Source organism: Zea mays, chromosome 2 (assembly GCF_902167145.1).
Source record: "Zea mays cultivar B73 chromosome 2, Zm-B73-REFERENCE-NAM-5.0, whole genome shotgun sequence".
NCBI classification, from domain to species: domain Eukaryota; kingdom Viridiplantae; phylum Streptophyta; class Magnoliopsida; order Poales; family Poaceae; genus Zea; species Zea mays.
Window position 1 is genome coordinate 89,101,247 of NC_050097.1, and position 14,795 is coordinate 89,116,041.

Consider the following 14,795-nt stretch of genomic DNA (forward strand, 5'->3'; position numbering starts at 1 on the left):
AAGATCTCGATTAATTGGTTGTGGGTGTTAACATAAGCAATTTCAAAATCCCCCTTTTGTTGGTGATCTCTCAGAAAGTGATACCAGATGTCTATGTGCTTAGTGCGGCTATGTTCAACGGGATTATCTGCCATGCGGATTGCACTCTCATTATCACATAGGAGAGGGACTTTGCTCAATTTATAGCCATAGTCCCTAAGGGTTTGCCTCATCCAAAGTAATTGCGCACAACAATGCCATGCGGCAATGTACTCGGCTTCGATGGTGGAAAGAGCTACGAAGTTTTGTTTCTTTGAAGCCCAAGACACCAGGGATCTTCCCAGAAACTGACAAGTCCCTGATGTGCTCTTCCTATCTATTTTACATCCGACATAATCGGCATCAGAATACCCAATTAGATCAAAGGTAGATCCCTTGGGGTACCAAAGCCCAAACTTAGGAGTGTAAACTAAACATCTCATGATTCTTTTCACGGCCCTAAGGTGAACTTCCTTAGGATTTGCTTGAAATCTTGCACACATGCATACTGAAAGCATAATATCCGGTCGAGATGCACATAAGTAAAGTAAAGATCGTATCATCGACTGGTATACCTTTTGATCTACGGATTTACCTTCAGTGTCGAGGTCGAGTTGCCCATTGGCTCCCATGGGTGTCTTGATAGGTTTGCCATTCTTCATTCCAAACTTATTAAGTATATCTTGAATGTACTTGGTTTGGCTGATGAAGGTGCCCTCTTGGAGTTGCTTGATTTGAAATCAAAGGAAATACTTCAAATCCCCCATCATAGACATCTCGAATTTCTATATCATAATCCTACTAAACTCTTCACAAGATGACTTGTTAGTAGACCCAAATATAATATCATCAACATAGATTTGGCATATAAATAAGTCTTCTGCAATAGTTATAGTGAAGAGAGTAGGATCGGCTTTACCGACTTTGAAGCCATTAGTGATAAGAAAATCTCACAGGCATTCATACCATGCTCTTGGGGCTTGCTTGAGCCCATAAAGCACCTTTGAGAGCAAATATACATGGTTAGGAAACTCACTATCTTCAAAGTCGGGAGGTTGCTCAACGTAGACCTCTTCCTTGATAGGTCCATTGAGAAAGGCACTTTTCACATCCATTTGATAAATCTTGAAGCCATGGTAAGTAGCATAGGCAAGTAATATACGAATTGACTCAAGCCTAGCTACGGGTGCATAAGTTTCATCAAAGTCCAAACCTTTGACTTGTGAATAACCTTTGGCCACAAGTTGGGCTTTGTTTCTTGTCACCACACCATGCTCATCTTGGTTGTTGCAGAATACCCACTTGGTACCTACAACATTTTGATTAGGACATGGAACTAAATGCCACACCTCATTCCTTGTGAAGTTGTTGAGCTCCTCTTGCATAGCCACCACCCAATCCGGATCTCTTAGTGTATCCTCTATCATGTATGGCTCAATAGAAGACACAAAAGAGTAATGTTCACAGAAATGTGCAACTCGAGATCTAGTAGTTACCCCTATATGAATGTCACCAAGAATGGAGTTGACGGGGTGATCTCTTTGAATTGCTTGGTGGACTCTTGGGTGTGGTGGTCTTTGATCCCTTATTTCTTGATCATCTTCCTTGTCTTGATCATCTTCATCTCCCCCTTGATCCATGTCCTCTTCTTGAGGTGTCTTGTCTTCTTGATCTTCATTTTCATCTTCTTGAGCCTGGTCCTCATTTTGGGTAGGTGGAGATGCTTGTATGGAAGATGATGGTTGATCTTGTACTTGTGTGGGCTCTTCGGATTCCTTAGGACACACATCTCTAATGGACATGTTCCTTAGCGCAGTGCACGGAGCCTCTTCATCATCTAGTTCATCAAGATCAACTTGCTCCACTTGGGAGCCATTAGTCTCATCAAACACAATGTCACAAGAAACTTCAACCAATCTAGTGGATTTGTTGAAGACTCTGTATGCCCTTGTGTTTGAGTCATATCCTAGTAAAAAGCATTCTACTACCTTAGGAGCAAATTTAGAACTTCTACCTTTCTTAATAAGAATAAAGCATTTACTCGCAAAGACTCTAAAATATGAAACATTAGGCTTTTTACTGGTGAGGAGTTCATAAGATGTCTTCTTGAGGATTCGATGAAGGTAGAGCCGGTTAATGTAGTAGCAGGCAGTGTTAATCGCCTCCGCCCAAAACCAGTCTGGAGTCTTGTACTCATCAACCATGGTTCTTGCCATGTCTAGTAGAGTTCTATTTTTCCTCTCAACTACACCATTTTGTTGAGGTGTGTAGGGAGAAGAGAACACAAGCTTGATGCCCTCCTCCTCAAGAAATCCTTCAATTTGAGAGTTCTTGACCTCCGTCCCATTATCGCTTCTTATCTTTTTGATCCTTAATCCGAACTCATTTTGAGCCCCTTAAGAATCTCTTTAAAGTCTCTTGGGTTTGAGATTTTTCCTACAAAAAGAATACCCAAGTGAAGCGAGAATAATCATCCACAATAACAAGACAGTACTTACTCCCGCCGATGCTTATGTAATCGATCGGTCCGAATAGATCCATGTGGAGTAGCTCAAGCGGCCTGTCAGTCGTCATTATATTCTTGTGTGGATGATGGACTCCAACTTGCTTTCCTGCTTAGCATGCGCTATAAATCTTGTCTTTCTCAAAATGAACATTGGTTAGTCCTAAAATGTGCTCTCCCTTTAGAAGCTTGTGAAGATTCTTCATTCCAACATGGGCAAGTCGGCGATGCTAGAGCCAACCCATATTAATCTTAGCAATTAAACAAGTGTCTAGTTCAGCTTGATTATCATTGAAATCAACTAAGTATAGCTTACCATCTAGCACTCCCTTAAAAGCTATTGGTTCATCACTTCTTCTAAAGACAGTTGTAGCCCATTTTGCATAATTGAGAAACTGAAAGCAAATTGTAGTCTAATGAATCTACAAGAAAAACATTGGAAATAGAATGGTTAGGAGATATAGCTATTTTACCCAAACCTTTGACCAATCCTTGATTTCCATCCCTGAATGTGATAGCTCTTTGGGGATCATCATTTTTCTCATAGGAGGAGAACATCCTTTTCTCCTTTGTCATGTGGTTTGTGCACCCGCTATCGATTATCCATCTTGAACCACCAGATGCATAAACTACAAAACAAATTTAGGCCTTGTTCTTAGGTACCCAAATGATCTTGGGTCCTTTTACATTAGAAACAAGCACCTTGGGTACCCAAACACAAGTCTTTGGACTCTTGTGTTTGCCCTCAACATATTTTTCAACTACTTTGCCTGATTTGTTTGTTAGCACATAAGAAGCATCAAAAGTCTTAAATGAATTATTATGTTCATTTGATGCATTAGAAATTTTCTTTATAGGCATTTTAACATTAGTGGTATGCCTAGAACTAGAAGCCTCATTTTTATACATAAATGCATGATGAGAAATAGAATGAGGTTTCCTAGCATGAATTTTCCTAATTTTGTGCTCAGGATAGTTTGTAGGATATAAAATGTAGCCCTCACTATCCTAAACCATGGGAGCCTTATCCTTAACAAAACTAGACAATCTCTTAGGGGCATTGAGCTTGACATTGGATTGGTTCCCTTGTTGGAATCCAATGCCATCCTTAATGCCAGGGCGTCTCCCATTATAAAGCATACTATGAGCAAATTTTAAATTTTCATTTTCTAGTTCATGCTCGGCAATTTTAGCAGTTAGTTTAGCTATGTGATCATTTTGTTGTTTTATCATGGCAAGGTGATCATCCATAGCTTCAATATTAACATCTCTACCTCTAGTGCAAATAGTAACATGATCAACAGTAGATGTAGATGGTTTGCAGGCATTAAATTCATCTATTTTTGCATTTAATCTAATATTCTCATCTCTAAGACAGGAAAATGAATCATTGCAAACATACAATTTTTCAATCTTAGAAACTAAACCAGCATTCTCAGTTCTAAGACTTGAAATTCAATCATGACAAATGCTAAGCTCCTTAGAAAAGTTTTCACATTTTTCTACTTCCTAAGCATAAGCATTTTTCATTTTTTTATTTTCTTTAACGAGCAAGTCCTCTTGACATTCCAAGAGATCATCCTTCTCGTTAATGGTCTCAATCAGTTCATTTATTTTTTTCTATTGTTCCATGTTAAGGCTGGCAAAATGAGCAAGTAAGGTATCTTCATTATCGCTAGAGCTACCCTCATCACTAGATGTTGTATATTTGGGGGTGGCTCTAGAGTGTACCTTCTTCTTCTTGCCGTCCTTAGCCATGAGACGTTTGTGGCCGACGTTGGGGAAGAGGAGGCCTTTGTTGATGGCGATGTTGGCGGCGTCCTCGTCGTTGGAGGAGTCAGTGGAGCTGTCGTCAGAGTCCCATTCCCGGCATACGTGCGCATCTTCGCCCTTCTTCTTGTAGTATCTCTTCTTTTCCTTCTTCTTCCCTTTCTTGTCTTCGTCCCTGTCACTTTCACTAGAAATTGGGCATTTAGCAATAAAGTGACCGGACTTACCACATCGGTAACACACCCATTTGGAGCGGGGCTTGTAGTCCTTCCCCCTCCTGTGCTTGAGGATTTGGCGGAAGCTTTTGATGATGAGTGCCATTTCCTTGTTGTCGAGCTTGGAGGCGTCGATTGGAAGCCTACTTGATGTAGACTCCTTCTCTTCTTTTGTTGCTTTGAATGCAACGGGTTGTACCTTGGGTGTGGAGGTGGCGCCTTGCTCTAAGTTGACAATGTGTTTGGAGTCTTTGATCATTAGTTCAAAGCTCACAAACTTGCCAATAACCTCATCGGGAGACACTAGTTTATATCTAGGATCCCCATGTATTAATTGAACTTGAGTAGGATTGCAAAATATGAGGGATCTAAGACTAACCTTGACCATCTCATAGTCATCCCATTTGATGCCCCCGAGGTTGCGCACTTGGTTCACCATGGTCTTGAGCCGGTTGTACATGGCTTGCGGCTCTTCTCCTTTGTTGAGGACGAATCGACCGAGTTCTCCTCCGATCGTTTCATGCTTGGTGATCTTGGTCACCTTGACCCCTTCGTGCGCAGTTTTGAGGATGTCCCAAATTTCTTTGGCGTTCTTTAACCCTTGCACCTTGTTATACTCATCTTGACACAAGGAGGCAAGGAGTATAGACGTGGCTTGAGAGTTAAAGTGTCTAATTTGGGCGGCCTCGTTCGAGTCATAGTTCTTGTCCACCACCTTTGGTGCCAGCGCTCCAAACTCAACAATATCCCAAATACTTTAACGGAGTGAGGTTAGATGGGGATAGCGTAGGGTCATCTTACTATACTTCTTTCGGTCATGGCGCTTAGAAGTAGTGGACGACTCGGAGCTTGATGTGGAGGGTGACGAAGAGTCGGTCTCTGTCACACCCGTTTCCAAGGGGCAGAGCCGGGTGCATCGCATATGTGTGCCAGGATCTATTTCCACACATATGTTGACGTCACAAGTGTAATATATTAAAAGGACAATGCATAAAAGCGTAAATAACAATTATATTAACATATTACACTTCGAACAGACATAATGTCTTAACCTTTATTCATCAAAGTACAGCGAAACATGGACATCCATCCACAGGAAGATGACCGGGGGTATCACTAGATTAGCATCCATGGAGTTCAGCGTCATATCTTCATCTACAAACTTCTGATCAAAATTAAGCAAGGGTGAGCTCACTTATGGTCGGGGCTCAACAAGTGGGGTGAAAATGCAAGGTAACAAGGTAAGGCTAAAGTTTAATGTGGTTAGCATTTTAGTTGGTCAACTTTTTATTATCAACACCTGATTACTAAGTATAAGTAAATACCAAACCCAATTAAGCATGAACAATATTCATCAGCATATATATCATCAGCATAAATATATCACCATCATAAGCTCAGAACCACTTGAACCAAAAAGGACCATGATTTATTTTCGTGTTCAAGTTCAATTATCATGTGAGGAGTCCAGGCTGCTCATAACCGTGAGCACGACTGATATATCAGTTTTACACTCTGCAGAGGTGGTACAACTTTACCCACAAGCCGTGTATCCCCTCTAGCCTGGGTCGGCCAAAACCCATAAACACTTCCGAGGTGAGTGGCTAGGGATCCACTGAGGCTTTCATAGAATACACTTAATACTAAGCAACCCGCTAAGGTTTCTAAAGTCGATGATGGAGGCCCCCTGGGTGAGGTACCTTAGCCAAGAATACGTCCCCATGTTAACGTGGGCTGCCACCACCACCGCTCCCCCTCTTGCCCATATTTCAGGTAAGGTTGCTAGGCACTAAGCATATAAAGCTAATTACCAAAGCCAGAGCCATGATAGCACTCGTGGTTGCACTGTTTTCCCGGGTGGTCACTCCATGTTCCAATTATCACAATATGATCTTGTTTAATCATCGGATTAACAACAATAATATAAACTTACCATTTGGAACATTGATATCATCAGTTGGAGTAACATCATAAAGTTAAAGTTGTAGCAATAGCATAGCTACTTGATTAGATCATAAACCCAGGTTAAACAAGGAATAAGGTTGGAAAGGTTAGGTGTGTCTGAATAGGTAACCCATCAAATTATGCATATATATCAAAGAATAAACTTTATTAAATGTATTGTTTGGGATCAAACAGAGTATGCAGAGGGAGAAGTCCACTTGCCTTGCTTATTGAAAATTTGAGGTTCTTCCACGGAATAGCACTTGATTCTCAACTATTAGATCAATCACTGAATATCACACAAACAAACAAGAAGAAACAAACACCACTCAATAACATACAACATTCACCATACGTAAAGCTAAAAGAAAGCCTAACGAAAAGAGCGTTCGCTTTTCAAAAACATTACACGCAAGGGTTATAATAAAAAGGTATTCTTTTAAAAAATGTGTGATCTATACTTTATAAGACAAGACATGATCTTAAAAATAGCTTAATTAAATATACAAATATTAGATTCACCAAATTAATCCTTTATAAAACGTCATATGTGATATGTCTAAGATTAAGGGTTTATAAGACGATAAAACACGTTATAACGATATAAAACCTTTTTAACCTTTTAGAGAAGATATATGTTATATATCTAAGGTTAATGGGTCATAAAACACATTATTAAACATTACTTTTATAACAAGCTCATAAATAGCTTAAACAACTTTTTATGTGAAAAGAATCAACCCCGGGGGGGTCCCTGGACCGACGAGTAAATTGTCGCTGCGTGTCCCAGCCCAGATGGGTCGGCGCGAGACGAGACACAAAGGGGGGAAAACAGTAAGGGGAAACCGTGGCCTTCGTGTTGTCCTGCGCCCAGGGCGGATGCGCTTGCAGTAGGGGGTTACAAGCGTTCGCGTGGGAGAGAGAGAGAGAGAGGGCCTTGCGCGTCGGCCCATTCTCCCGCGCGGCCAACCTTCCGGTACGAGAGCCCTGGAGCTTCCTTTTATAGACGTAAGGAGAGGGCCCAGGTGTACAATGAGGGATGTAGCAGTGTGCTAACGTGTCTAGCAGAGAGGAGCCAGAGCCCTAAGTACATGCCGTCGTGGCTGTTGGAGAGGTTTTGGCGCCCTGTTCATGTGATGTCGTGGCCGTCGGAGGAGCGCTTGAGCCCCGTGGAAGTACAGATGTCGGAGCTGTCAGATCCTTGCTGACGTCTCCTTGCTTCCGTAAGGGGCTGAGAGCCGCCGTCGTCATGGAGCACGCGGGGTGCCATCATTACTTGTTTACCGGGGCGAACCGGATGGGACGTCGGTCTTGTTCCCCGTAGCCTGAGCTAGCTAGGAGTAGGGTAATGATGGCCCCCCTTGTGGTGTGGTCAGTCCAAGCCCGAGATCGGGCAAGGCGGTGACTCCTCCGAGGTCGAGGTTGAGTCCGAGCCCGGGGGTCAGGCGAGGCGGAGACCGTCGTCCGAGGTCGAGGTTGAGTCCGAGCCCTGGGGTCGGGCGAGGCGGAGTCCGTCTTCCGAGGTCGAGGTTGAGTCCGAGCCCTGGGGTCGGGCGAGGCGGAGTCCGTCTTCCGAGGTCGAGGTTGAGTCCGAGCCCTGGGGTCGGGCGAGGCGGAGTCCGTCTTCCGAGGTCGAGGTTGAGTCCGAGCCCTGGGGTCGGGCGAGGCGGAGTCCGTCTTCCGAGGTCGAGGTTGAGTCCGAGCCCTGGGGTCGGGCGAGGCGGAGTCCGTCTTCCGAGGTCGAGGTTGAGTCCGAGCCCTGGGGTCGGGCGAGGCGGAGTCCGTCTTCCGAGGTCGAGGTTGAGTCCGATCCCTGGGGTCGGGCGAGGCGGAGCTTCCTATGGCACCCGAGGCTGGACTTAGCTGTTGTCAGCCTCACTGTATCGAGTGGCACAGCAGTTGGAGCAGGGCAGGCGACGCTGTTTTCCTGTCAGGTCGATCAGTGGAGCGGCGAAGTGACTGTGGTCACTTCGGCCCTGTCGAGTGAGGAGCGCGTGTCAGGATAAGGTGTCAGTCGATCCTTGCATTAAATGCTCCTGCGATACGGTCGGTTGGCGTGGCGATCTAGCCAAGGTTGCTTCTCCGCGAAGCCTGGGCCTCGAGCGAGCCGACAGTGCGTCCGTTGCTTGAGGGGACCCTCGGGCGAGACGTGAATCCTCCTGGGTCGGCTGCCTTTGCCCGAGGCTGGGCTCGGGCGAGGCAAGATCGTGTCCCTTGAGCGGACGGAGCCTTGACCTGAATCGCACCCATCAGGCCTTTGCAGCTTTGTGCTGATGAGGGTTACCAGCTGAGATTAGGAGTCTTGGGGGTACCCCTAATTATGGTCCCCGACAGTAGCCCCCGAGCCTCGAAGGGAGTGTTGGTACTCGCTTGGAGGCTTTTGTCGCACTTTTTTGCAAGGGGACCGGCCTTTCTCGGTTGCGTTTCGTTCTGGTGGGTGCGAGCGAGCGCACCCGCCGGGTGTAGCCCCCGAGGCCTCGGAGGAGTGGTTTGACTCCTTCGAGGTCTTAGCGTGTTTCGTGATGCCTCGGCCGGTCTGGTTGTTCCCTCATGCGAACTGGCCGTAGCCCGGGTGCATAGTCAGGTTTCAAGTTCTCGGGCTAGTATGTTGACGCTGTCAACGGTTTGGCCGGAGCCGGGTTTGCGAGAGCAGCCCCTGAGCCTCCGCACAGAGCGAGAGGACGGCCAAGGACTGACTCGGCTTTTTTCATACGCCCCTGTGTCGCCTCTCCGCAAGGAGGAGGGGGGAAAGCGCCATGTTGCCCTCGGAGGGCGTCAAACATGGTGTCTCCAATGAGTTGCTAACGGGTGATCCGAGTGGACGCCCGTGCCCCGTTCGATAAGGGTCGGCTAGTGGCCCAGAGGCGCGCTCCAAAAGTACCTGCAGGTGATTTGCCGGACCCGGTCCCGTTTGATAGGGTCCAAGGGCTCGATGCCTCCCTCTGATGGGATTCCGTTACAGAATCGTTCCTGCTGGTCTCGGAAATGTCCTAGGGTACCTCGGGAGCGTAGCCTGAGCCTCGGCCATGTATCGGACGTACCCAGAGTCATCCCTCACTCTGCGTGTTCTGAGGCGGCTGTCGAACCCTTCGGGGGCTAGCCTACGAACCCCTGATCAGTAGTGGGCGCGGAGCCCGAGTGGTCTGAGGCGGCTGTCGAACCCCTCCGAGGGGCCAGCCTTCGAACCTCTGACCAGTAGTGGGCGCGGAGCCCGAGTGCTCTTAGGCGGCTGTCGAACCCTTTTGAGGGGCTAGCCTTCAAACCTCTGATCAGTAGTGGGCGTGGAGCCCGAGTGCTCTGAGGCGGCTGTCGAACCCTTCGGAGGGGCCAGCCTTCGAACCTATGATCAGTAGGAGGGCTCGGGGCCCGCTTCCTTCGCAGAGAAGGATCCCTTTCGGAGTATCCCCTTTCCCGGTCCCTGTAGCAAGAGAGAGAAAGAGGAAGAGGAAAAGGATACGAAATCGAACGACATGGCGCACCTTTTTTGACGTGGTCATTATGGCGGAGGTGAAGCGTCGCCCGCTTCTCCTGCCAAAGGTGTCGCCCGTTCTGCCGCAGAGTTAATGCGACGGGACGAGTGGTTGGCGGGGCAGCCGTTGTGCGTGCGCGAGCCGTTCGAGGAACGGACGTCTCGCCTTTGAGTTTTGAATTTCACGGTGGGTTCGGGCGAAGTGTTGAATGGGTCTCGCCTGGGCTTTTATATATTCGGGAGAGGGACCGGTGACGGTTCTTTACTCTGCTGCTCGTCTCCCGCTTCGGTTTCTGCAACCTGAGGGAATAGCCAGAGAAAGAAAACCACGCACCTTGTCCGCTCCGCAGCCGCCTCCTTTGCTTGGTGATGGCCGACCGGGTGGCCGTTATTCCACCGTGCGACCCGTGGCCTTTCTCTACCGTCACGGTGGACGATTTGGAGGCCCTTGTTGCCGATGGCTTGCTTCGTCCCCTCTCCGGTGACCCGCAGCCGGAGTGGATTGCTCCCTCAAGCGGAGCCGCCCCATCCCCACCACCAGGGTATGTGCTGAGTTTCGTCTCTTTCCACGAGCGGGGGTTCGGAGTGCCGGTGAGTTGTTTCATGCGGGCGATCCTGCATTTCTACGAGGTGGAGCTGCACAATCTCAGCCCCAACTCCATCGCGCAAGCAGCCATCTTTGCAGCGGTTTGCGAAGGGTTTTTGGGGATTGACCCCCACTGGGATCTGTGAACCCATCTCTTCTCCGCGGAGCCTTTTGCCTAGGCGACGGGGGAGAGGAGAGTTCGCATGGCAGTGCGGGCCGGTGGCTGCATCCTCCAGTTGAAGCAGGCGCGTGCGCAACAGTATATCCCCGCCATCCTTGCCTCTTCGAACAAGGGGTGGCAGCGCCGGTGGTTTTACCTTCGGAACGACGATGGGAGGCTCCCATCATTTTCTCAACGAGTGGTGACCACCGCCGGCACCAACTGGCGCTATGGGGCCCCGCGCGAGAGACAGAAAAAATCTCCAGCCCCTTCTGGAGGCCTTGCAGGTGCTACGAGATGGGGGGCTCACCGTCGCGGGGGTGGTTGCCGCCATCCATCGCCAGAGGGTGCTCCCCTTGATGGAGCGGCGACTGCCGCTTTCGGAGATGCTGCCGGGGGTCGACCTGGAGGGTTCGCAGATGTCCTCAGTCCCCCTCCCCGCCGATGACCTCCACAGGCGGGTAGCCGCCACTGTAGGAAAGCTGGACGCTGGTGCTCTTACCCAGCCCTCGATGCGCCTCGAGCGCGGGTGCATATCCCTGGTGAGTGTCCGCTCCTTCTTCCTTCTTGTGTAAGACTTCCCCTGGGTTCTCACAGCTGAGATTTCCGTCCGTCTCTAGGAGGTGGGGTTTCACAAGCCTTTTCTGCCACAGGTCCCAGAGGACGTGGTGGACCGAGCCGCGCGGAGGGTTGCTGCGAAGAAGAAGGAGAAGAAGGACGCAGAAAAGGCTCGGGCCCGCAAGCGGACGCGGGCTCGGGATGCTTTGGAGAGGCGTCGGCGGCGGCAGGGGAGGGACGGGCTCCCGAGGGAGCCATCGCCGGAGACGCCTGACGATGACGACGACGACGATGATGACGATGATGAAGACGATGACATGGCTGCCCGCCTTGGCCTCGGCCCGGATCTAAGGCTGGGCCAGGGGTCGTCGAGCCAGCCCCCGAGTGGGCTGGCGCCGCCAGTATCCGGGGCCGGGACATCAGGGTCCCGGTCCGAAGAACAGGGGCAGGCCGAGGGGGTACTTGACCCCTTGGCCGAGGTAGTTGAGGTGACCCCGGGGAGTCAGGCCGGCCCGCCTGTTCCCCAAGAGCCGTTGCCCGTGCCGACTGCAAAGGAGGCTGATCCTTGGGTCGTCGTGGCTGCGCCTGGGCAGTCCGTCCCTCTGGTGCCTCGGGCGCCCGAGGCAAGGATGGTGCCGAAGCCGGCAGCGGGACTAACCTCGGTGGTACCCGCGGGGACCGAGGGGCCTCCCCGCAGGCACGATTGGTCGTGGCCCGGAGTGGGTAAGTATCTTAGGATACCTTCGTCCCGGCTCCTCCTTCGTGTGTCCTGATCCTGCTCTTCTCTTTCTTCCCAGCAAACGGAGGCACGGTTCGACCGGTCTTGCTCCCCGGAAGGTCCTCAAGACGGCGTCGGCTTCTGCAGCCAGTGTCGCGCCGGGCCTCGCCGGCTGGGCTCAGGTGGCACGAGTTGCCATGAGGCGAGTTCTCGAGGCTGACCCCTCCGTCGAGGCGGCCGTCGTGCCGAGGGAGGCTGCTGGCGCGACCGCAGGCTCGAGTCCACCGGGCGGGTTGCTGGTGCTGGCCGTGGAGTGTAACACCCCAAAATCATAATTTGGGTAATTTAGAAAATTTTATCATGAGATCTAAATAAATGTGTTTTCAAATAAGAGAATAAATAAAAGATGCATATGAGTCAAATTTGAATAATATATTTGGAGGTATTCTAAAAAATGTTGGTTAAAGATCTTTTAATAAATAATATTAGAATTTATTTCCACCAGACGAATATATTTTTGTGTGTATGTTTAAGAGTATTTGCATAAATGAATAAGTAAATAAAGAATACTAAATAAAATTACATCATTCACGTTGGTTCTTTGTTTGTTGCACCATTATTTGGGGTTCGCTAAATCAAACACATTTGATTTCAAATTTGAAATTTAAAAAGGGAGATAGAAATAAAAAAAAGAAAGCAGCCACTCGGCCCAGCCCCAATTTTTCTCCCAGCCGGCCCATCATTCCCACGTATTTTTTTTCAGTGTGTATGGCGTGCGGGCCCCACCTCGTCAGCTTCATCTGCTCCCTGTTACCCGTAGCCAACACTACCGAATCCACCGCAACAAATGCAGCGGGAATCCAGGATTTTGTTGAGATATCTAACCAACCAGGACTATAAATCTCCAAGCCGCACCCCCATGATTCAACCATCTGTTCAAGCGCATCCTCGCATACAACTTCTTTTCCCGTTCAAACACCCCTGCCACCACGGAGGACTCACACCATTTGCGCTTGGAGAGAGAAATTCGGGAAACGCCGCATGGAGAACCTGCTGGCAATGGTTGTTAGTTGCCGCGGGCGGGATCGGGGGCTGCGTGAGTTCATCCGAAGCCGATCCTTGGACCCTCCTATACCTATTGCTCAGCTTCCCCGGTTGTCCACCATCGCCGGATGGAGGTAGGATTACCGCCGCTGGAGAAGTCCCCGGGCGTGGTCGTTAACCGATCGGAGTTCAACGAGGAAGTACCGCCTTGGGCGGATCTCGTCCAACACCGCACGCTCGGGAGCCTTGGCCACCGATGTAGATTCCGCTCGCGCGCCGTCGCCTTGGCAGTAGATTCCTCCCGCCGCGGCCTCGGTGTGCTCCGCTTCGTGGCGCTCCTCCTTCTGCGGCGCTGGTCGTCTCCGGGTACCGCCTGGACGCGCACCACCGCTATAGCGCTGCCACGGAAACCGCAGCCTGTCGTGGTCGGCCTTCTCGACGTCTATGTCGCAGGTGAGTTAGCCATTCTCTGGTTCGTATGCCCGCCCGTGTCGTGTAGGCCTATTCGGTTAAGGGAATTGCGCACCAGTGCCTCGAATCGCTTGCGCTCCGGTGAAGCTCCGCCGTGGAGCTCAGTCCCGCCGCCCTGCTCCGGCCCGGGTGTGGGTGTGCGGTTGCGAACCGTTGGATAGGAGATGTGCTGCCCAGATTAGAAATGGAATACTGGTTCAGGAAGCATTGATCCTGGGCGTTGGTGTTAAATCGGGCGATCCGTATTGATTCGACCAACACTAGATCTGGGCCGACGATCCTCGATCGGGCGGTACCTGTTCATTTCCAGTTCACGGATCTGCGGATCTAATCAGGCGCGTAGAAATTGGACCTGACGGTCAGCATTCCCCGATACCCGTTTGCCGTGTCCGTTTTGTAGATATGCCCCTCGGGTTTAAGATTTTGAACCCGCAGTCCACTCTGTGGGGAATCCTGAGTCTCACGAACTTTTGCGCGATAGCCCCTGTGTCTCTCTGTTATTTGCGCCCGGTCCAGAAGCTTAGGAAATTCAAGAAAATAATTTAGGAAATGGATTTTATGTATAAAAATATATCCAGAACTTATTTAATTCATAGAAATTCCATTTTTACTCCTTTTTAACCCATTCCAGTTGCAAGGATCTTGTATTAATATTGTCTATCAATTTGTAACACTGTTTAGCCATGAAACCAGAATTAAAATTGTTCGTTAGGATTAATCTATTCTAAGCACTAAATAATTTCGGAAATTCATAACTCAATATCCGTAGCTCCGAATTTAGTGGTTCTTGTTTCTACGATCTCGTTATGGCGCGTAGAGTATTATCACACAGTTTATTCTTATGTTTGGTGCAATGTTAATTTTTGCCTATACCATGTTTGTCTGTATTGATACGTTTAGCAGTGAGGACACGTGTCATCTGAAGAGCAAGTTGGTACCTGGAATCTCAAGTCCCAGGCAAGTTGTGCCCTTGATCACTTCTTTTTACCCACTCATGTTCTGATTAATCATAATGATCTGCATAGGTTAATTTTGATGGGACCCAATAGGTTACCCTAGTTTGATTATCTTTATACCTTGTTACCACTGAACTTTTTGGGTAGTACTTGCTAGTGCTTTATGTGGTTTTGGGTATGAAGATACATTACTCATGATTATACTTTTGTTATCCGTTGTTATTTATCGTTCATGATAAGATCATTATGTTAATTGGAACATGGAGCGACCACCCGGGAAAACAGTGCTACCACAAGGGTATAATGGGACGCCCTTGGCTAATTAATTAGGAAAGCTAGTGGAGGACTACCTTACCCGAAAGGGGCAAGGGCAGTAGGGGAGT